General features: G+C 51.5%; 1 long non-coding RNA gene across 1 annotated transcript; it reads left to right on the top strand.

Moving 5' to 3' along the window:
* Nucleotides 1-13042: 13042 nt before the first annotated feature.
* On the top strand, nucleotides 13043-22832 carry LOC109272886 (uncharacterized). The gene is made up of 3 exons (XR_002082647.2): nucleotides 13043-13205; nucleotides 20098-20181; nucleotides 22326-22832. It is a non-coding gene; the product is annotated as an uncharacterized LOC109272886 (long non-coding RNA).
* The last annotated feature ends 976 nt before the right edge of the window (nucleotides 22833-23808 follow it).

Here is a 23808-nt window from a genome sequence, read left to right as displayed (position 1 = left end):
TCCATGATTGGTGCTGAGTTTGCATAGGTGGTGCTGTCCACCAGATTTCTCCATTTTAAATATCTTGTTCCCCTTTGGAAGTCTCTGGGGATCCTAGGTTGGGAATCGCCGACCTAGTGTCCAAGTGTTTAATGTCCATTTTATGGGTGAAGACAGTAGAGTGTAGAGAAATACCTGAAATGCCCTGAAAGTCAGTGGCAGCGCTGAGACTGGCCCGAACCCAGGTCGTCCTGATGCCCACCCAGCTCAGTGCCCACCCCAGGCCCTGCCTTTTATCGTGTCTGAGCAAATGCTGAGAAGGGCTCGTCCTTGAGCCTTCATTGGGCGAGGGTCTGTATTTCTTGGCAAGTTCTCAGCCTAAGAGTCTGTTTCTGACTAGGAGTAGGAATGAAACACCATGGGATAGAGTGCGCGAGGGGCCATGGCTATGCTCCGTGGACACCAGGCCCCAAACATTGAGATGACGCGACCTCTAGGAGGCATCTAGTTCAACCCCAATCTTCCAAAGAGGATTCTGAGGCCCCACAGTAATGAAATGACCTGTCTGAGGACTCACAAACTTGAAATGCCTGCCAGGGAGGGTCAGGCTGGCTGCCTAGGAAGGTCTCATGGAGGCGGCGCGGGTGGGGAAGGGACACAGCACTTGAACATATCCCATGTGTCAGGGTCCGCTCCTCAGTTCCCAGAAGCAGAAACTAGGTTTGTTGAGGACACCCAGAGGTGACTGCCACCCTGGCCCTGGCAGACATTAAGCCAAATTCTGGAGACCAAAGTCTAGAGTCCATTGTACCAATGGCAGTGGCAATGAAACAGTCCAGTGAATCAATTTCATCATTCCCTGGGGGCTGCTTGGCACACCTTCCTTCCAGGAGGCACAGTGTCATGTTTCTGTTCTTTGAGTTCATTTCCTCTACCCCCTGCACACCAGTCCCTCTCTCTTATCCTCTTTGGCCCATTCTTTCTCAGAATGGATACTGTATAATTTGTTGTGCCTTCTGAGTTATAATTACTCGTCCATCACATCATCTCTGAGGTCCCACCCAGATTGCCCTGTTCAGAGTCCTGGGTGCTTCAAAACCATTTCAATCACATAATCCCAATAGTCTCTTAGACTGGACTGTTTCAAAAGATTCATACATTCAATCAAGTATTGGTACATTCATTAAGCGCCAGACTCTGGGGACCCAATGGTGAACAAGATGATGAGGGACTCTTATCAGGAAAATGATGTCACCAGATATTCAGCTTATATACAGGACTGTAGTTGGGCATGGGGGCTGGGGACTGAGGACCAGTGAGAGGACTGTATCTCTGAGCCCTGTAGGAGGCCTTGGTTTCCAGAAGAGGGTGCTGGCCATGGGTCCAGATCTGAAGACGTAATGTCAAAGTGTTTTATTGGTGTGCTCAGGAGCACAGACTCTAAGGGGCCCCTGACTGGCTCAGTTGATAGAGCATCTGACTCCTGACCTTCGGGTCATGAGTTCGAGTCCCCCATTGGGCACTCGAAGTTCCCCATTACTTAAAAGAAAAGAAAGAAAGAAAAGAGCACAGACTCTGGAACCTGATTCTACCACTATATAGCAAGACCTTAGTTTCCTTGTCTGTAAAATGGTGGTAATAATTTTACATCATAGGATTATAAATTGAGGAGACAGAGCAAGTATAGTTTCTAGCTTCCTGGAAAGGAGGAGCACCAGATGCTACTCCTGAACTAGGGAGTACAGGAGGAGCAGGTGGGTTTGGGGTGGAGGACGCTCTATCCCATCTGGGATTCTTCATTCTAAGGACCCCGTGTAAGGCATCTTCCTGGAGCTGCTCAGCAGGCAGTTGGATGCTGGGTCCTAGGCTCCATAGAAAAATCTGTGCTGGATTTTCCATTTCATTTAGACTTTTTCTGATCCATTCTTTTAAGTTGAGGCCGTACGGGGCGCCTAGGTGGCTTAGTTGGTTAGGTGTCCAACTTTGGCTCAGGTTATGATCTCACAGTTTGTGAGTTCAAGCCCTGCATCGGGCTCTGTGCAGACAACTCAGAGCCTGGAGCCTGCTTCAGATTCTGTGTCTCCCTCTCTCTGCCTCTACCCTGCTCATACTCTGTCTCTCTCTCTAAAGTAAATAAATATTTAAAAAAAAAATTTAATTTAGGCTGTATGGGCCACAGCCTTCATGTATGGCTTACAGGTGGTGATGGAGTTGGGGCTAGAACTCAGTCTCCTTTATCCTGAATCTTTCTGCTTCACCAGGCTCTACTCTCTTACTCCAAGAGTCAATAGCTTCTATGTATCAACTCTTCCTATTGTCAGATGCTATGCTGGAGCAGGTACCTGGATTCTCTTTTTTGAACCTCATGATCCTCTGAGATAGCTACTGTTACAGAGGAAGAAACAGGGGGAGGCTTCAGGAAATTAAGCGTGTTGCCCAGGGTTATGGAGTAAATGGCCAAGGGTCTGCCCAACTTCTGTGCCCATGCTCAGAAGTGTATGTGCTAGGGCAGAGCTGTCCAAAAGAACTTTCTGTGATGATGGAATGCTTTTTTGCACTGCTCAATGGGGTAGCCACAAGCCACATAGGCAGATGAGGAACCAAATTTTTAATCTTATTCTATTTAACTTAATTAAAATTTTTCTAAAAATTAAAAAAAAATGTTTATTATATTTTTGAGAGACAGAGCACGAGCAGGGCAGGGGCAGAGAGGTAGACACAGAATCCAAAGCGGGCTCCAGGCTCTGAACTGTCAGCACAGAGCCTGATGTGGGACTTCAACTCACGGACTGCGAGATCATGACCCGAGCTGAAGTTGGATGCTTAACCGACTAAGCCACCCAGGAGTCCCATAACTTAATTTAAATTTAATAGCCACATGTGGGTGGTGGCCACCATGCTGGACAGCACTGTCCTATTTCCTTCCAGAAGGTCAAGAAAGACCCAGAACTTCTCCTCATTCCTTGTTGCAGTTACATGGTTCATAGTTAGGGGCAGGATCATCTTGAACAAAACACAGTTTTTGCCACAGGCTACTGAGCTCCTCAAAATAGTAAGGCATTCTAGCCCTTGAGGGTTAAATAGATATTTCCTGCTGCCCACGGTGTTCAGAGGCACCAGATGGGAAAGTTGGATGGTGTGGGAGGTGTGAAGGCCCCTAGTGGCTTCTGGGATGGGGAAAGGAAATGCCCTTTTGTGGCATCCCGGAATGGCTGGCATCCCAAGCAACAGGCTGTTGCCTGGGAGACAAAGAGCACCAGAGACTTCCCAGGGGCGGCTGGCCTGCAGAGGGACCACCCCTGGGGGAGAGTAGCTGGAAGCAAAGGGAGGGTTGAGGAGAGGACCAGAGCAGGCTGGATGGGGCATCGGGGGACAGCAGGCGAGGAGATGCTGGGACGGTGCCAGGGTTTGCCTGCTGCAGATGGCACTGCTGAGGGGGACCGAGGGCTGGCAGCGGCTGTTGGCAGTGGGGTGGGGGTGCCGCAGAGACAGTGGGGACTTGAACAGGCTTGGGCAGGAGCAGTACTCACTTCTAAGTCCCTTGTCGATTTAGAAGACCCCTGGTGTAAGCCAACTGCCTGTACCCTGCAACTGTCAGCAACAGCCTTGTCAATTAGAGGCTGAGAAGAGGCTTGTTACCGTGTAAGCAGCACCTTCTGTGGCTGCAACAGTGCCTTCCTTCCCTTCCTTCCCCCCGGCAGGACGATTTTCTAATTACATCTAGCTGGGAACGCCAAGTATGTTTCCCACTGCATTTCATTTCCGGGCCTGTTGAACGCAGAATTAATTTTTAATCACCCTGGAGGTGTTGAGTTTAATTACCCAGATTGAAAATGACAAGGAGAACAGGATTCAGAGGGTAACTTCTCAGGAATGGGGAGCATATGTATTTTCCGAAGGCCGTTGGGGGACACGTCTTGGCCGTCCAACAAGCCCACAGTAGACCCAGCTCTGCAGTAGGGGTGCAGTAGGGTTCGGGGTGAGAGGAAGTAGAAAATGTGATCACTGGAGAAGCCCAAGCACAAAACTCAGAAGTAGGACCCAGTCCTGGACCTTCTTTCCTCAAGTTCTCGGTGGTAGAAGGAAGGCTGTTCATCAACTCACGCAACCCAGTGCTCTTTATGCTATGTCACCGTGTCTGTCCAAGTCCAGAAGCCAGTAGCAACTGAGAGTCGATATGGTTGCCCCAGATGGCCCTTCCCCTTTCCTGTTTGGGCATGGGTAATCTTGCCTAGGGCACCTGCCCTAGGACCAGGTGCCATCCAATTTTCCTTACAGAGATTGGTGTAGGTGTGGGCATGTGATGCCATCTTGACCGATGAGTTGTGGGAAAAAGTGAGGGGGCAGGTCCTGGAAAAGGTGTTTTTTTGGTTCTCAAAATGAGACACACAAGAGATGCCCCCCTCTTCTACTAGGTATTGTATCTTGGTGTGAGGATTTAAAACCTGGAACTGGGCAGCCATTGTTTCACCATGAGGAGATCCCCTCAAGAATGTGGCTGATATTCTGAGGATGGCAGAGCCTGAAGAACCTGGGTTTTCAGTTATGCTCCTGAATGAGCCAATACGGAACACCCTACCCAAGACCCTTTTGTTAGCTGTGTTAATAGAGTCTATGTGGCTGCAGTCATCTTGAGGAAGGTTTTCTGTTCCTTGTAGCCCAGGGCATTTTAAGGGAGACTTAGACACTCAACAAATACACTCAAGGGAGAGACACTCAACAAATACAAATTACGACTTGGATCCTGCTCTCAAGAGGCTACAGTTGAGTGGCAGACAACGTGGTGTGGTAGGTGTGGTGAGCTGAGGGTGACCAAACTGGACCAGGAGTGTTCAGGGAGGGCTTCTTGGAGGAGGTGATGTTTAAAGGAAAGGAAGGTAGGCAGCAAAGGTGGTGGAAGAGGCATTTCAGGCCAAAGATCCCCATGAACAGAAGCAGGGCAACCCGCGATAGTCTGGGGTCTTCTGAGGACCCCGCTGGAGCGACTCCGGGGGGCGTCTGGGCCAGCACACGGGGGGAGGCAAGGGAGACAACCGGGGCACTTGCACAAGCCTGAGAGTGAGCACCCCCTTCGGTGTTATGTCCTAGGCATCTCATCTGGCCCTGGAGGTGGCGGTGTTGGAGGAGAGGGCAAGGGACAGATCTCAGAGGGCTCCTAGCAACTCTGTCCCGGTGAGCCATCAGCAGCCTTTGAAGGGCTTCCTGGATTTTAGACTAATCTCCCTGGTCACAGTACAAAGGAGTGCTCAGCAGGAAATAAGGTGCAAGTGAGGCAGGTCAGCAATGAGACTTTTGGGGGGCCCAGAGAGATCAGGGGGCACTAGAAACGCAACACATCCAGCAGGCTGCGGCAGGGAGCATGGGGCAGGGGAGGTAGTGTCCACTCCTGGCTTTGGAGGCCTGTGGGGGTGGCCGGAAACAGGGTATGGAGGTTGTGGTCTGCTGTTTACCGACAGCAGCGTGGTGGTTCCAGCTCAGGGTGGTGGGGAGCCACGTGGCGGGGAGCCACGGAGACTGGAGGGTGCCAAATTGAGTCCTGGAGGGTAGGGACCAGGTCTGCAGTGTTTTCTGTGTTCCTTACAGCTTGAGTTTCCACTCGTGGTCTTCGATCATCGCTCCTGACTTAGCCCCACCCCCACCCACCTACGGACAGTGGGGAGGAGAGTCCACCAGACTGGAAGCTGCAGGAGGGCCGGGGTTCTGGCTCAGAGTCATGGTCGCTGAGGCTCACCATGCCAGGCACGGGGGCCAAGCCTTGCATGTTCATCCAGCCCCACTTTATCCTCACAACATCCCATGAAGTGGGATGTCGTATCTGAAGCTCTTTGGGTCTATTTAACAAAGCTTGATTGAGGACCTTCTAGGTGCCCAAAGCTGGAGATTACAGCATTAACTTAACAGACAAATATCCTTGCCTTCTTGAGGCTTTCGTTCTATTGATTGCAAGTGTCAGAAAACTATCTCAGACTGGCCTAGACAAACACCGGTAGGTTTCTATAACTAGGACAACACAGGGTAGATCTTAGGCAGAGTGGGAGCCAGGAGCTCAGGTGAAGTCTTTGACAATCTTCTCCTATGAGGGTCTCTCATTTCTGCCTCTTTTTTTTTTTTTTTTTTTTTTTTTTTTTGCTTTTGCTTTATTCTCAGGCAGACTCTTCCTGTGCTGTGCTCACTCCTGCAGCTGGCAAGTGAGATCATTGCCAGGAGAACCATAAGAATGGGGAAGAATGGAGAACAGTGGTTTTGGAGAAACCATGGCAGTGGAGGAAAAGAGAATAGATCCCCCCCACACACAGGAGGGGAAACTGAGGTTAAGAGATAGTAAATGACTTGCCCAAAAAGCAGTTAGTATACATCTGCATCCAGAATTTCAATTCAAGTCTCTTTGACTCCAGCACCTGAGCTCTGATCTCTGATTCTCCAGGGCCTCCTTTCCTGGGCCTCCTGTGGGGCAGAGGCAGCGTGTGGCAGCAGAGAGAGGGGCTCTGGGGTCGGTCGAACCTGGGTTAAATCCTGGCTCTGCCATTATGTAAATAAACTCTCTGGGCCTCAGTTTCCACTTTTGTGAAATGGGTCTAATGATGCCTACCTCACAGGGTTATTGGGAGGATTACATGAATCCTTTTACAGGATGTAGAACTCCCCGGGAGAGAGCCTAGCTCATGCTCAGTGAGAACTGAATGAAGAAAAAATTTTTTTAATGTTTATTTATTTTTGAGAAAGAGAGAGACAGACAGACAGAGGGCAAGCAAGGCAGGCAGGGGTTTGCAGAGAGAGAGGGAGACACGGAATCCGAAGCAGGTTCCAGGCTTTGAGCTGTCAGCACAGAGCCCAATGCGGGGCTCGAACTCATGAACTGCAAGATCATGACCCAAGCCAAAGTCAGATGCTCAACTGACTGAGCCACCCAGGCGCCCCGAGAACTGAATGGATTTTTAAAAATAAATCATCCAGTGGGAGCTGAAAAGAGAATTTTTAATGGCTGAAAGGATGACATCTCTGAGCTTACATATTCTTTGAGGCCACCTCAGTGGTTAGATACTTCCCTGAATTTCCTCCATGCTGGGGCAGGCAGAAGGGAAACTCTGAGAAAAAGGGAGTCAGGGAGACGGGGGAGGGCTTCGCATCCTACCATGAGAATAAGACCCAATTTCCGGTCTGTCAATGTCAAGGGAAACGGAAATCCTGCTCCAGGGCCGGAGGGAAGCCCCCACCCCATCCCCACCAGGGGATGTGCATTCACGTGGGGGAGGGAGGGAGGTGGGAGCTCCTCTGATCTCCTGTCTGGGTCCTCCCAAGAGGCCACTGGAAAGCCTTGGGAGTGTATAGGCATGTGGCCCTGCAGAAGCCTTCTTGGTAACATCCTGATCCTGATGCCTGATCACATGCCTCCTCCCCCAGCCTTACCTTCACTGTGAGGTGAGGTCTCTGAGCAGAGAATGTTAGCGCGGAGGCGAAGAGGGTAGGCTCTCAAGTTTGGATGGTTTGGGTTCAAATCCTACTGTTCTTCCTGTGCAGCGACAATATGGCCTGGGGGTAATGCTATTAGTTGCTGCTACTCCCATCATCCCCAAGTGGTGCCAGTAAACACACATACACACACCACATACCAAACACACGCATCCTTCCCCGGAGTGACGGTGTGCCCAGCCCAGGCAATGGGTTCCGACTGGCCTGAGCCAAGGATGGGCAACCTATGACCCGAAGGCCAAATCTGACTGCCCCCTGGTTTTGTACGGCCCACAGGCTAAAATGGTTTTTGATATCTGTTAAGTGGTTGAGAACAATCAAAAGAAAAATATTTTGTGACACCTGAAAGTTACATGATATTCGAGTGTCAGCGTCCGTGAAGTTGTGCTGGGGCGACAGCCTTACCCACGCTCTCACGTGCCTGCTGCTTTCACGCTGCCAGGCAGAGCTGAGTAGTTGTAGCAGCGATTATGTGGCCCTTAAAATATTTCCTCTCTGGCCCTTTGCAGAAATTGTTGCCGACCCCTGGTCTAAACCAATCATCATAATCCTGCTCCCTTTCTCCCCAGGCTTTCTTGAAGCCAGGAATGGCCCCATGTTCCAGTTCTTTCCTGAGTACTAAGCAGAAATCTGCTGGGGACGTTTGTTTAAAAGCATTGCTTTTCTGAGGGAAGGGGGTAGACATGGCTGGGACCTCCCCTTTTTCCTACTTTCCGCCTGAAGTGGGGGTGTGCTGTCTGGAGCCCACCCAGTCCTTTTCCTTCAGAGCTCATTTCCTGCCAAGCAACAGGAAACAGAGGGTCACGAGCCCAGTGGGGAGGGCTGGCTGGGGTCCAAGCCGAGGGGAGGTCCACCCTCGCCATCCACCCAGGAGCATGGACTGCTTCTCATCTAGACCAGGTTTGGGCCCAGAGGGGCTACCAGTCACCTGGGCTGGACAGAAGAAGGGTCAGCCCCCCAAGAACTTGTCCGGGTGTCCCAACATCAGCGCGTGGAGGTGGACGATGGACCGGCGCTCCTCACTGTTGAACCTGGTGCTCAGTACTTCCCTGAGTCTGTTCCCCTCTACTCCTAGCTCCTCCACATGGCTGGAAGGGAGTTGGTAATTAAAAACAGAAAGATTGGATGGGTGACTGGAGGGATGACGGGTGGAGGGAGTGAAGAAGGAAGGGAGAATATGGTTACTAAGAGGCTTCCGCACACATGAGCTGACAGTCCTCCTGTGAGGTCACAGGCTAGGTATTGTTATGCCTGGGTGTTTTTAAGTTTATTTTATTTATTTTGAGAGAGAGAGAGGGAGAGAGAGAGAGCATGCACACACATGTGGGCGCAAGCATGAGCCAGGGAGGGGAAGAGAGAGGGAGAGAGAGAATCCCAAGCAGGCTCCGTACTCTGTGCAGAGCCTGACAGGGGGCTCCATTTGGCGAACCGTGAGATCATGACCTGAGCCAAAATCAAGAGTTGGACACAACCGACGGAGCCACCCAGGCGCCCCTTGTTATGCCCATTCAATAGAGGAAGAAACTGAGGCTCTGTGAGACTAATTGACTTTCCCACAATCATGAGAGTTAGGTGGAGCAGGGACCCCAACACCAAAGCTGGTCCAAATCTCTGAGCATGGGTCCCTCTTGCCTCATCTCCTTAGACATCAGCTCCAGGCCATGTTGGGACCTATATTCGGAGACACAGGCGAAGAACCTGCTGTCACCTCAACAAAGCATGAAAGGAACTTTCATGATGTGGGTCTGGGCAGCTGCCTCTTGTCCACATCCCCCAGTTCTGCTCTTGGGACCGCCAAGAACACGTCACTTCCTAGTGGGTGCTCGGTACATATTTGCGGAATGAATGAGTTGCTTCTATCAGTGCAAATTCCTCAACAGAAAGTCATAGGCGTGAAATCCCAGAAAAGCAGGTGAAATTGACATTGTGTTTGCTAGCTTAGCCCTGGATTGGAATGTGCAATCCGGTAGCAGAATGAGGTTTGTGCCATGCTCTACAAGCAAATGATAATCACTGCTGTGATCAGAGAAGAGCATTTATTTTTTTACGTTTATTTCTTTGAGAGAGACAGAGAGAGAGAGAGAGAGCACGTGCACAAGTGGGGGAGGGGCAGAGAGAGCGGGAGAAAGAGAGAATCCCAAGCAGGGGCCACACTGTCAGGGTGAGCCTGATGCGGGGCTCGAACTCACGAACCACAAGATCATGACCAGAGTTGAAGTCAGACGCTGAACTAAGCCACCCAGGCGTCCCCAGATAAGAACATTTAGCCTGTATGCTTGCTAATGTGCCACTCACTACACCACGTACGTGATGGAAATTGTCTCATTTAAGCGTCACAACAACCCAATGAGGTAGACATTATTGCTATCCTCGTTTTATGGTTGAGGAATCTGGAGCTCAGAGAAGTTGGATAACTTCACCAAGGCCACACAGCTAGTGGGTGGCATTGTCTGATTTTACCCCCGGGGCTTTCACCTCGGTGGAATAAGACAGGAACCGGCAGGGAAGACTGGGGTGGGATGGACCTACAGGACTGGCTCGGGGTGGGGGGACAGAGGCCCCCCCTGTAATCTGTAAGGAGGATGGCTGTGTCAGAGCCCTGACAGCAAAGAGAGGTGCTCACATAAGGGCAAGTGGGCGAGGCCTCGCACACCCACCGGCCTTGTGGTGCCAGCCGGTCTTTCCCTGTCCTGTTCCAGGCACGGCCCAAGCGTGATCACTCAGCCGACAGCACTGTTTGTGTGTGTTGAGGGTGGGAGCAGTGGGCTAGGAGGGGCTGGGCTGGGCTGCCGTGATTGTGACTCTCCCCCACATCAGCGTCTCCTGGACGTGCTGGTGATTCATTCACCCTTCCCGGTCAGCTGTGCCTCTGCCAGGGTGCGACTTGTAGTCAACAAGCCCCGTGCCATCGGGCGAGAGAGAGACAGGGAGGGCAGTGGCTCAAAGGGCAGCTCTAGGTCTCCCACCAGACCCGAGAGTCTCCTCCTGGGCCTGACGAGCTCGGCCACCCCGAGCCCCTGCGTGAGGCCCACCCCCGCCCAGGGCAGGGAGCCTTTCCCTGCCCGTGAGCAAGGAGGCATGGTGCACAGCATCGCTGCTGGCACCTCTGACCTCTTTTTCCTGGGCAGCGCCAGGACCTCTGCTCCCTGGGGTGGCCCAGAGGTACAGCTACTCTACACTGGGCTCTGGGTCGTGATGGACACCCACTCTAGGCCTGGCAGGGACCAGTGGCTGACGTGGGGTGGGTGCTCACTCAGTGAAGGTTTGTTGCCTGGTGGAGTGATGGAACAGGCCCAGAACTCAGCGGCCAGACGAGAAACCAGAGAAGGCATATCCCTGCCTTCAAGGGACTTAAACCTTGACTCACGTGTAAGAACACCAGTAACAGAACGCTTAAGTGTTAAATCGCGAGCTCTCCCTGGGTGCTCTGAGAGTTTAAAATGGGAGCTGGGACCCTCCCCCGAGGACGTGGACTCATGTTGGTCCGAGTGGGGAGCCTGGGGTGGGGTGTGAGTGTGGAGGGGGCTCAGGAAGAACCTGGCAAGAAATGCAGTGATCGTCTGAGCCTCTGGAGTGGGAAGGTCCTTAAATATTGGGTCTGACGCCAAGTTTCTAACGGTGCGTGGCTAGAAGTTTACCCAGCGCCAGGAACCCGCTAAACATAGACACGTTCTTCTTAATCCTCATACCAGCCTGTGGTGGAGGTCTCAGGATTGTTCCCATTTTTATAGTGAAGAAACGGGCTCTAACAGGATCAGTAAAATGCCTAAAGCTGCACAGATATGGAGGAGAGAAAGACCCGGACCGACGTTATCCAATATAGAGGCCGCCAGCTACAGGTGGCTGTTGAGCCCTTGAAATGAGGCTAATCCCAGTTGAGCTGTGCTTTAAGTGGAACATAACACACTAGATTGCAAAGACTTCCCACAAGACAAAAAATCTAAAACATCTCATTAGTAGGGGCCCCTGAGGGGCTCAGTTGTGTAAGTGACCGACTCTTGATTTCAGCTCAGGTCATGATCTCTCGGGTCATAAGATGGAGTCCTGAGTCGGGTTCTGCACTGACAGCTTGGAACTTGCTTGGGATTCTCTCTCTTCAACTTTCTCTGCCTTTTCCTCTGCTAGCACACACACGTGTGCGCTCGCTCTCTCTCTCTCTCTCTCTCAAAATAAATAAACATTTAACCCCCCCCCAAAAAAAAATCCTAAAACATCTCATTAATAGCTCTTTTTAGGACTTACTGCCTATGGAAATGGTATTTTGTATATATTGTATGAAATAAAACATGAAATTAATTTCATCTGTGGTCTTTCTTTCTTTTTTTTGTTGTTGCTGTTGTTGTTTTTTACTGTGGCTACTAGAAAATTTAAAATTATGTAGGTGGTGTGCATAATACTTCCAGGGGACAATACCCTGCCAAGTCAGCCCTGCTTGAGCACCTCTAGAGATGGTGTATTCGTGTCCTAGGTTAGCCCTAACAAAGTGCCACCAACGCAGTGGCTTAAACAACAGAAATTCGTTGCCACAGTTCTGGGGGCTAGAAGCTTGAGGTCAAGGTGTCGTCAGCAGGGCAGATTCCTCCTGAGGCCGAGAGGGACTCTTTTCCAGGCCTCTCTCCTGGCTTCCGGAGGTTTGCTGGCGATCCTTGAGTTCTTTAGCTTCTGCTACATCACCTCATCTCTGCCTCTATCTTCACGTGGTGTCCTCCTTGTGTGTGTCTGTGTCCAAATGTCCCCTTTGTTTAAGGACAGCAGTCATACTGGATTAGGTGCCCACCCCAGTCTCCTATGACCGCATCTTAATAACTAACTACATCTATAAAGATCCTTTTTCTTTCTTTTATTATTTTTAATTTTTTATTTATTATTGAGACAGAGAGAGAGAAAGAGAGACAGAGACAGAGACAGAGTGTGAGCGGGGGAGGGGCAAAGAGAGAGGGAGACACAGATTCTGAAGCAGGATCCTGGCTCGAGCTGTCAGGACAGAGCGTGACGTGGGCTCGAACTCACGATCCATGAGATCATGACCTGAGCTGAAGTTGGATGCTTAACCGACGGAGCCACCTGGCTCCCCCTGAAGATCCTTTTTCTAATTAAGGTCGCCCAAAGTGCTGGCAGTGAGGATTTCAAGAGATGATTTTGGGGGCACACAATTCAACCTATAACAGACGGGGCACTCTCTTCCTCTGCGATAGCTCATTCTGAATACGATCACCCTAACTGGTGCCAGCCTATAGATCTGCTGAAGATTCCTTCTTCAAATCACTTGCAAATGCCCAGCCCAACCCTGGTGGCATCAGAAGCCAGGGACACACGCATTTCGTTCCTTGGAGCCCAGGTGAGACCGGCCCCACCCCGGGTGAGACTGTATCTGTTATGTAATGATAACAACTGGAGAGCAGGAAGGAGAAAACTGATAAAGGAGAGAAGATTAAAAATAACCAAGGCACGGAGGTGGGGAGGGGCTGCCCATATGACCTTTGCCCTTTGCAACGTTGATTTACAAACAGCAGAGCCAGGAGGTCACCCAGGTGTGTGTTGGCTATAAAAACCTTGGCACCTCTGTAGGTGACACAATTTTCTGCTCGTGGGGTTGTGTGGTGAGTCCTTCAGAGAGACAGGCAGCTGGGACCAGCCCAACTCCTTGCCACAGTTGTGACTTCGGAGAGTCGCAGAATTTATTGGAGCCTCTGTTTTCTTGTCTGCAGAACAGGAATGAGAAGGAAGACTTGTCCTGCTCGCCTCGCTGGGTTATGGTGAGGGGCAATCTGAGAGACACAGCTCGGCCTGGGGTGCAGGAAGGACCAGGATGGGCGCCAAGTCCTATCAGTGCCCCTCACGTGTTGTGTGTTGTCTATTCAGGCGGGTGTCAGGTGCACGAGGGCTCTCGCCACTCAGAAGAGGTCTCTGCCTTCCCAGTGGAGCAGCAGCAGCAGCCCAGGAGCTTGGCAGAAATGCAGACTCGTAGGCCCCACGCCAGACCTTCTGCAGCAGAAATTGCATTTTAACAAGATCCCCAAAAGGGGTGCCTGGGTGCTCAGTGGGTTGAACCTACTTCAGCTCAGGTCATGATCTCATGGTTCATGGGTTCAAGCCCCGTGTCGGGCTTGGTGCTGACAGCTCAGAGCCTGGAGCCTGCTTCGGATTCTGTGACTCCCTCTTTCTGCCCCTCCCCTGCTCGCAGTCCGTCTCCCTCTCTCAAAAATAAGTAAACATGAACAAAATTTTTTCAAACAAAATCCCCAAGAGATCCGTCTGCTCCTTGAAGTTTAAAAAGCCCTGCTTTGATAGACATTGTTTTTGTGTGGCCTGGGTCCATTCTCTCTTCTTCTGGTAAAAGTGATCTTACTTTCTTTGGGAGAATCATGCCCCACTCCCCCTCTTCCCCAGTTGTAAATGCTTCAGTGGGGTTTATCTGCTTTCCAGATACTTGAGGGGGCATGAAAGCTAGTCCTGGCCAGTCAAAACCAATCCTGGGATTTTGCCTGAACTCTTGGCAAAGAGGAGCTCTCTGTGAACGCCTTTATTCATCTGCAGGATGGAAACCTGGAGCTGGGTGTCGCCATCGTAGTCACCACTGTGGGGAATCTAAGAACGGAGGCCCCACAGAGAGGAGCAGGTGTGCGTGGGGTGGGGGTGGGGGGCTGGTGACGGAGAGGAAGATTCTTTTTTGTTTGTATTTTATTATTATTACAATTTTTTAATGTTTACTTTTGAGAGAGAGAGAGAGAGAGAGAGTGAGCGGGCAAGGGGCAGAGAGAGAGGGAGACACAGAATCTGAAGCAGGCTCCAAGCTCTGAGCTGACAGTGCAGAACCCGACGTGGGGCTCAAACTCACATACTGTGAGATCATGACCTGAGCGGAAGTCAGACGCTTAACCAACTGAGCCACCCAGGCTCATTATTATTATTATTATTATGTTTTTAATGTTTATTTATTTTTAAGAACATGAGAAGCAGAGGGGCAGATAGAGAAGGGGACAGAGGATCTGAAGCAGGCTCCGTACCGACAGCAGAGAGCCTGTTGAGGGGCTTGAACTCACGAACTGTGAGATCATGACCTGAGCCGAAGTTGGATGTGCAGCTGACTGAGCCACCCAGGTGCTCCAAAGAGGAAGATTCTTTTTTTTTTTTTTTTAGTATGAAATGCATTGTCAAATTGGTTTCCATACAACACCCAGTGCTCATCCCAACAGGTGCCCTCCTCAATGCCCATCACCCACTTTCCCCTCCCTCCCACACCCCATCAACCCTCAGTTTATTCTCAGTTTTTAAGAGTCTCTTATGAGAGGAAGATTCTTGATCACATCTTTTGAATCTCTAGCTTTGTTCAAAGCCAACTCAACTCCTCTTGGCTTTTCAGTCCATGTAAGCCAACTAATTCCCTTTTGCCTAAGCCAGTGTGTAATGGGTTGCTGACACTTAGAGCTTTCCTTTCCGTGGTGCTGTTGAGCTGAGGGCAAGGCAAGATTTGCATCCTTGTGGACTCCAGGGGAAGATAAGAAGGGCCATTATGATGGTGAGTGGGTAATGCCCCAATAGAGTGAGGCTCGTTGGGGGAGAGAAGTCAGGGAGGGCTCCCTGGAGAAGGTGGCACTTGAGCTGACTCTGAAGGACAATGGAGTTAGCCATGCGAGCAGTGCAGGTGAGAGTATTCCAGGCAGAGGGAAGCATATGAGCCAAGGCAGGGAGGCAGGAAGCAACATGAAGGGCCCACGGTCCTATAGACATTCTCAGGAAGCACAAGGCATGGGAGAGGCCGGGTGGTAAAGAAAGTGGACGACTTGGTGGGTGACAATGATGCGAAGCTGGCACTCCATGGCCAGCCTCTTCCCTGTGTGGGCCCAAAGGAACTGACGGTGAAAGGGACGGGCCAGGGCGTCTGGGGGAGCATCTTTTTACTGAATAAGGCTGATATCCAAGGTTGCCATTCCTGAGGGACAAATCATACCCATGCTGAGCTCCCTGCCCTTGGGAACTCTGGGGACACCCTGGCATGATGGGCAGGGGGTTAGCATCATAGCCAGAAGATCCAGGTTGGAATCTCACTTGTGCGATCACTAAGATTTGTGTGATCTTGGTGAGTCCCTTCGCTTTTCTGGTCCTCATCTGTAAAAAATGGGAGCTTCAAAATTCCTACCTCCAAAGGGCTGCAGTGAGAATTGGGGGAGACAGTGGATAGAAAATCCCTTTAAATCTGCAAAACAGGGAAATCTGCAGCCTCCCGGTCGAGAGGAGATAGATCCCTGCAGGCTAAGGCCCTGGAGGTGAGGTATAGGGAAGCCTCCCTGCAGATAGGACCCCCTGGTTTCCATGCCTTCCCAGCCCTACTTACGGGAATCTGGTCTCCAACAGAGGGGTCACGCCTCCAGGGGCTTAGTCTCCACCTGGCTCTAGTTGGCCAATTCTGAAGCTGCCCTCAGGCCCCGCCTTCTGCTCTCAGGCCTGGGCTGGCACTCCCAGCCTGGGCTCTGGGTGGAAACCCAGCGTCCCTGAAGCTCTGGAAAAAGGCCAGGGCTGGGGCTTCCCACCCTGAACCTCAAGGATGCCTAGAACCACAGATGCTACCGAGTACTTCCTGCGTGGGCCAGTTACCACCTGAACATGGACTCAAACGTACCGTGTACCGCACAGTATCCCCGTTTTAAAGATGAAGAGTGGTGCAAAGAGATAAAGACACCTGCCCAAGGTACCACGGCTACCAAGTGGCAAGGCAAGGCCTAGAGCCTGGCTCTGTCCTGTGAGCCACAGGGTTGCCATGAAAATGTTCAACACTTTCAGCAAAACGGGGGAGAGGGAGGATTTCTTTTCTGGCTCCTTCCTGCCTCTCCCGTCTAGTCATCTCACCTTCCCTAGGCCTGAAGATCAGGGTGGAGGCAGCCCAGGGATGTGAAGACCTGTGCAGGGGGAAGTTGAGGGGATGTCTGACCAGGCAGGTGATGTCTTCAAAACCCAAAGGACTGGAGGTTTAACTGTGGGATGACGGGTAGTAGGTGGTATTTTGGGCAAGGAATCCAGCTTAAATGGTCCCCTCAAAGCATATCCAGGGAGCAGTGTCCTGCTCCTGGAGTCAGGCCTGCCATGCCTCCAGGCTTCTTGCTGAAAGCTCTGGGCTCCATCAACCTGGGGGACGGGGGATCAGCTCGGTATGGGATTGCCTGAGCATGTCCCTGCCTCCAGGCTGGAGGCCTCGGCAGAGAGGAATGGATGGGTGGAGGAAACGAGCTGGGACCCAAGGCCACTTGTTGAGGAAAAGCCTTGCGACATTTTATAGGCTTGTAAATGGGGGGCAAACTCAGGGGAAATGAGTGGCCTTCAGGCACAAGCTGACGGTCAGGTATTCCTTTTCCGAGCCAGGCCCAAACTGGGTTCCCGCAGACAGTAACTAACCCTGCGGGTTTCCTCAGGGCAGAAAGGGTTCCTGGGACACTGGCAGATCAGAGTGGGATGGTCACCTATTCCCTGAGGTTTCCAGAGCTCACCCTGGGACTGGCAGTGGTTGTGGGATAAGAAAGCAGGTGCAAGATCAGGATCAGAATCCCCCTGCCTCCAAGGAGGGTGGGAGCTCATTTCCTAGAAGCCCAGACCATCCTCACCCCTGCAGGGCTTGCACTCGGAGTGCTGAGAGGGAGGGCAGGAGTGTGTCTGTGTGTGGCTACATGGGGATGGCTCCGTGTGTGTGTGTGTGTGTGTGTGTGTGGCCGAGTGTCTGACGTGAAGCTGTGAGTCATGGTCTGGGTCTGAAAATGTGGGTCAGGGCAGGCTCTGAAAGTGGCGGGTGTACTCGAGAGTGGGGGCTGGGAGTCAGCTCTGCATCTGCGAGGGGGAGCGTGCAGGTGTGGGTGGAAGTGAGAACGTGGGAGGTGTGAGTGGAGAATTATCTGTTGCCCAAGGGAGCAGTTTTGAGTGTCAGCTTGAAGTGGCTTTGTCAGATGTGAGTGGTGAGCGTGTGTGAATAGGTGGGTTATCTGCGGGATGTGTGCATCCAGCGTGTGTCGACGCCCTGTGGGTTGGGCAGGCAAGTCCCCACAGTGATGTGAAAGAAGCGTGTTGCGCGCGGGCCCATTGAGCGGATGGGCAAACTGTGTCCGCTCAGGGTCAGGCCGTGCGCGGAGTCAGGTGCTCACGACTGCCCCGAGGGCAGGAGTTCCCGTCCCAGGGCTCATTGTCTTCAGTTCATGCCCAGTCACTACTTGTTTAATGTCTCAGCCTGGGGGTGCTGAAGGTGCCACCCCTTAGGCCTTTTCAGAGCAAAGGAATCTGCAGAGGGCTTGGTAGCACACATCCCCTGAGTGGAGTTGCCACTTTTTTACAAGGAAGATTGCTGCTGAGATTTCCATCCCTGGCTTCCAGAGAGCGGCTTCCATCACGGATGTGTCCTCAAGCCTAGGACGGTGCCTTGGGGCAGCTGACTTCTCAGCATTGTTGTCATAAATCTGGGGAATATTAGATAATGGAGCCATATGGCTGAGAGGGCCTGTGCCTTTGTGTGAGGCTGGGAGGAAGCGAGGCAGGGGGAGGCGAGGGGAAGGAGCAGAGGTGAGGCTGGTGAATGGGAGAGGCTGGCCCAGAGGTGCTCTGGGCCCGGAGCGGGGGAGCAGAAGCCTGGGGTTGGGTGAAGGGTTGAGGGGTCCTGTATGCTCAATCAAGAAGCGGGAGTGGGAGAGGACAGGGGAGAGGGCTTCCTCTCCCACTCAAGTCCCTCTCAGGTGCTCTTACCTGCGTGGAGGTTGTAAGGCTAGAATTAAAAGGCCCCACTGGGTGACACAAGCTGCTGGGACCTTACCAGCCCCACCTCCTCCTAATTCCTCCATCATCTGTCAGAGACCCCAGCAGAGAATGGTCCCCACGCTCCTTGGCCATCCAGGAGGGCTGGCTCACACCGGGGGGAGGGAGTGCCTGCTGGGCCTTATCTGGATTCCAGCCACACCTCTTAAAACACAAAGGCCAACATGGCAGCCAGGGCCACCTCCCCCAACAGTTGCTGGTTGCTGGGCGGAGCATTGCCCAATGACTTTCTCCTCCTGAGTTCCGTTGAGGGAAACAGTGAGGAAACAAATTTCCTCTCAATACGCTGTGGATTGACTCCAGCTAGCTTCCCAGTGGCCCATAAAATAATAGTAACATTTATTGGGTATGTGTTTTGTGCCAAGTGCTATTAAGGAGCTCTTCAAGAGAAGCTATTAGCAGCTCCATTGCTAAGAACAGAGAGCGTAGGTGACTCTACTAAGCGCACACATACTAGGAAATCCTGGGGCCCAAATTGGAGCCCAGGAAGTTAATTAGCAGAGCGTTTGCACTTCACCACCAGGCCACCCAGCTTCTCAAGAAAATGTAGGTTTGTGAAATGCAGGGAGGAGGGGACAGAGGAGCCTCTCAGGGGCCTGGGTGATTCATCCCAGGGAAGCTGAGCCACAGGGCAAGTGTTCCTGGGGAATTGGTTCCACCCCAGGGTGGCCTCCCTGCGCCCTGCAGAGCCCGGATTTTGGAAGAGCTGTGTCCCGAGAGGATACCCCTCGAGGGAAGGAGCAAAGTCTTGGCTTAGCCTGAGGATACAAGTCAGGATGGATGAGCGGGGGAAGGACCAGCGGCCTGAGGGTTCAGGGCCTAGGGTTGGCCAGTGAGGGAGTACCCTGGAACAGCCGCCCTCTGCAGAGCTAAATCGGGCTGAGGTCCCCGTGGTCTGTCACTGGGGCACCAGTGTCGCTTGCTCTGTAGGCAAATCCAGCATTCTAACCAGCGGTGTGGGGCTATGCTAGAGACCACGCTGCGGATGGGGGCCCTCGCGGGCTCTGGTCTCCAAGACCAGTCTTTGGAGGAAGAGCTGACCAGACTCCTCATGATTTTCACAGCCGTGTGGTCCTCTGATGTGTGGACATCCCATGATGTCTTAGCCAATCTCACACTAGGACGTTTAAGTTGCCATCTGCTTTTACAAACAAGACACCTGTGGGTCTAGCTGGGGGATAAATTCCTGGAAGTAGTCACCAGGTCAGAGTACAAACTTTCATACATTTACAACATAAAGCCAACTGGCCCTCCATCAAGTTTGTACAGGCTACACCCCACCCTCCCATGTTAGCACATTTCAGTCTTTCCCAAATGGACAGGGGAAGCCTGGTGTTTCAGAGCAGTTTTACTCTCCATTTGTCTTAACAGGAGATGGATGCACACCGTTTCTCTGTTTAAGACCCAATGGTGTTTTGTGCGGGATTTCCACTTGCCCCTTTAAGGAATTTTCTTGTTTAACCTGCCTAACCATTGGGTGAAAGCATTGTCATCGCACCTTTAAACTGGTTAATTAGAATTCTGGTTCCTTAAGGACCAGATGAGGACCTAAAAGATTTTAGTTTGTTGGGTTTTTAATTTTTTTTTACTTTTTTTTTTTGAGAGAGAGAGAGAAACAGACAGTGCCTGGGAGAGGAGCAGAGAGATAGAGAGACACAGAATCCAAAGCAGGCTCCAGGCTCTGAGCTGTCAGCACAGAGCTCGACGCGGGGCTCAAAACCTCAAACTGAGAGATCATGACCTGGACGGAAATTGGACGCTTAACCGACTGAGCCACCCAGGCGCCCCAGAATGTTGGGGTTTTAATGTGGAAACTGGGACACGGGGCAATCAGAACCACAAATGCTTTTATTCTTCCAGGTCACGCTTGCTTGTCTCACCCTGAGAGGAGAATCGGGGCCCATGTGACCCTCACAGCCTTGGCATCTCTGCACCTGCTGTGAGGTGAGCTGCCCCCAAGTCTGTTTTCTCAGCTGGTGATTGTTAAGGTGCCCCACAGACAGACAAGGAGAAAGGGCTCCAGGGTCTCTCGAAACGCTGCCCTCACCTACCCGCGTCTGCACACATTTTCCAGCTGAGACAGAGGAGGGAGAGGACCCAGCCAGAGAGGATCCTCCCAGGACTGTGTTCTATGCCTCCAGGGTGGGTGTGCTGAAGCTGGAGGGGGGGGGGTTGCAGACTTGCCTGGCCCAGGGGGGAGAGTCTACCTACTAGCTCCTCTGGCCCCGGCCTGCTTGTCCAAAAATGGCAGCTTTGGGTAAGGCGGTTGAGACTTTCTGCTACAAAATGTGTCTATTCCGGCGTGCCTGGGTGGCTCAGTCCATTGGGCGGTCGAGTCTTGATCTTGGCTCAGTTATGATCTCACAGTTTGAGGGATCCACCCCTGCGTCGGGCTCCGGGCCGACAGCGCAGAACCTGCTTGTGATTCTCTCTCTCCCTCTCTCTCTGCCCCTTGCCTGCTCGCGCGCTCTCTCCCCGCTCTCTAAATAAATAAATAATTAATTAAAATTTTTTTTCATAAAAAAAAAAAAAATGTGTCTATTCCCCGACTGAGCACAGGTCCTTGGACTTGCTGCTCCCTCTGCCACAAACTTCTTCCTCCAGATCTTCACAGGTTTCTCATCATCGGGTCACAGCAGCCCAGTGGTCTCCTCAGAGAAGATGCTCCGTGTGTCAACCCATCTTTCAGAATCACCTGCTTACTGACTCGTTTCCATGTGTGTGGTCTGTTCCTGTGAAGGCAGGGGCCCTGTCTGTGTTGTTCATTTGGTCCCAGTGCCTGGTGGAGAGAAGGCTGAAAAAATAAAGACTGGGGAGCCACCGGGGGGCTGCCGGCGTGGGGAGGACTCAGGAGGGCGAGATTGGGATCCTTCAGGAGGGAGGCAGGCAGCAGCCTGATCAGAGGAAGGGACTTAGTGCTATAGTCCGGGAAGCCCGGCATTCAGCCTGTCAAAACCTCTGGGACCCAGGGAGCCCCTTATGAGAACTAATAGCAGAGAAGTGCTTTTTAAAATGTGGGGTTTTTTGGTGTCCAAAGTTTATAAATTTTAGTTCATAGTCTGGAGACAAGGAAGACATCCCCAACTCATCCTCCCTGCCCCCACCCACCACAGCTCACCCAGAAGCGTAACATATATGAGCCCTGCATTTCTCTCCCTTATCTCAGCCAGACAGCTCTTGGTGAGTTCTGTCCCTCTGTTGCCACTGACATGATCCATCAGTCATTGTTAGTGGGGTCACAGGAGGTGCATGAGGTCTTGAGGGCCATGCATATCAGACTTCCTTCCCACCCACTGTCGTGGGCTGGATATGGGCACAGCCACTCTGTACCCTTCCCTAAGCACCAAATTACTCCCCACGAGGCAGGCCAGGCTCACTTCTCCCTCCTGCCTAAAGCCTCCACTGGCATGTTCATTGCAGTGTGGTGCAGAATAAGCGAGATCAGTCTGAAGTACATGTCCAACAATAGGGAGAGGATTACACAAACCAGGAATCATCCAGACTAGGCTTTCTCAACCTCGGCACTACTGATTTCTTGTTGGGGGCTGTCCTGTGCCCTGTAGGATATTTAGAAGCATCCTGGTCTCCACCCACTAGATGCCAATAGCACTTTCCACCCCGGTGTGACAAACCAAAAATGTCTCTAGACGTTACAATCCACCCAGTTGAGAACCAAATCCACTGGTCTATACGACGGAATTCTATGCAGCCGTTAAGAATGACTAACGATAGAAAAATTGCAACTACACTTATTGAGAGCACACTGTGTATCAGGCTCAATTCTGAACTTGACATAACTTCTCTAATCCTCAGAGCATCCCCATTTCACATATGAGGAAACTGAGGCACAGAGAGTTTGATTAACTTTCGCAAGGTCACACAGCCAGTAAGATGTTCATGACATATTGCTAAGAGAAGAAAGGTAAGAACACAGTACAGTTCGTATAATTGCGTTTTTTTGTTTGTTTAAAAACACAGGCATTACCACCACCCCCTCACATATATATGTATCACAAAATATATGTTAGTCATCCTTCCTAGGTCATGAGATTGCAGATGAATTTTATTTTACTTTTGCTTCCCTGCAGCTTCATGTTACGTTATTGATGTGATGAGAAAAAAACTGGCTGCCATCTCCGGTCCTACGGTCTTGGACGTGTGGTATCTTCAGCCCTGTTTCAAGCCCGGGTGACCAGGTAGGGACTCCAGTGTGTTTGGGGTGTCTCTAAGCCTTGTCTAGAGTTGGAAGTTGGAATAGACCCATAAGAGACCAATGGGGCACCTTCCCAACAGCCTCTGGGAAACCCATACTTCCACCCCTTTCCAGAACGTGGAAGGGTGAGGACACTTTACCTAGTGGTTGGCATCTAGAGAACATGAAGGTCCTCAGACCTGGCTGAGCTGCCCCCTTGAGACCTACAGGAAGAAGAAAACTGCCCACAAGGCCCAGTACAGCAGGGTTGGGGCAGGAGCAAACAGCACCCGATTTTTTAAAAACAACTTTAAATAACATTTGATGTGATCATTTTATGAGGAAATGTTATAAATAGCATGTCTTATTGTTCCAAAAATACCTAAACGACCCTATATGTCCAAGGGGAGTTTTGAAATGTAAAATAATTATTATTTTTTTAATTAAAATTTTTTTTAATGTCTATTTATTTTTGAGAGAGAGAGAGAGAGAGAGAGCGCACATGCGTGTGTGCAAGTGGGGGAGGGGCAGAGAGAGAAGGAGACAGAATCCGAAGCAGGCTGTCAGCACAGAGCCAGACGTGGGGCTCAAACTCATGAACCACGAGATCATGACCTCAGCCAAAGTTGGATGCTTAACTGACTGAGCCATCCAGATGCCCCAAAACAATTATTTTTTAAGGCTAGAAAACAATAAGCCCCAATATTAGCAGCAACAGGATAGAAGCTAACGTAGAAATGTGCTTTCAAACCAGAAAAACCGAGGTGAGCCCCACTCTGCTCACACTAGCCCTTCACTGATGGCTCAGTTCCTTCTGTCCTCAAACGGGGCTCGTGTCTACCGGAAGGGCTGGGGGCTGGAGGGGGTGCTGGGGGAGTCCAGGCACTGTTCCTGGCATGAGGTTTGCATTCAGTGTCAAGGAACAATTATCACCACAGGGTGCCGGCCTTGTGGTTAGTTTTTAGCTTTTGTACCGTTTGCTAGAGGCATAGTATTTTTAGAATCTGAAAAAAACAAAAACAAAACAAAACAAAAAAACCCTCCTGAAACCAAAGAAAGGCCGTGAGTGATAGGTGGGGAATTATGGCGGGGAGCAAAGGGCAGAGAGATACATGCTCTTTAGGAACCACGGCTCTGGGGCCTGGAATTTAAGTTTCAGTTAACAAGGCTGAGAGAGGCAGGTGGGCACGCCCACAGGTTTCCTGACTGAGGACTTCCTGCCTTTGAGCCCACCCACCTGTCCCCTACGCATCGGTTTCAGGGAAACCCCAGGGCAACAACAGGCTCATCCACACACGCCCACTCCCTGCGATCAGGCCCGGCTGAGCTGGGGCTTCCCGGAGCCCACCCGGCCTCGCCCTCCTGGGCTGCTCTCCTGG

The sequence above is a fragment of the Panthera pardus genome, unplaced genomic scaffold (assembly GCF_024362965.1).
Source record: "Panthera pardus isolate Hobbes unplaced genomic scaffold, ASM2436296v1 HiC_scaffold_22, whole genome shotgun sequence".
NCBI lineage: Eukaryota > Metazoa > Chordata > Mammalia > Carnivora > Felidae > Panthera > Panthera pardus.
Note: the sequence above shows the minus strand (reverse complement) of the source record. Positions and strands in the feature narration are given on the sequence as shown.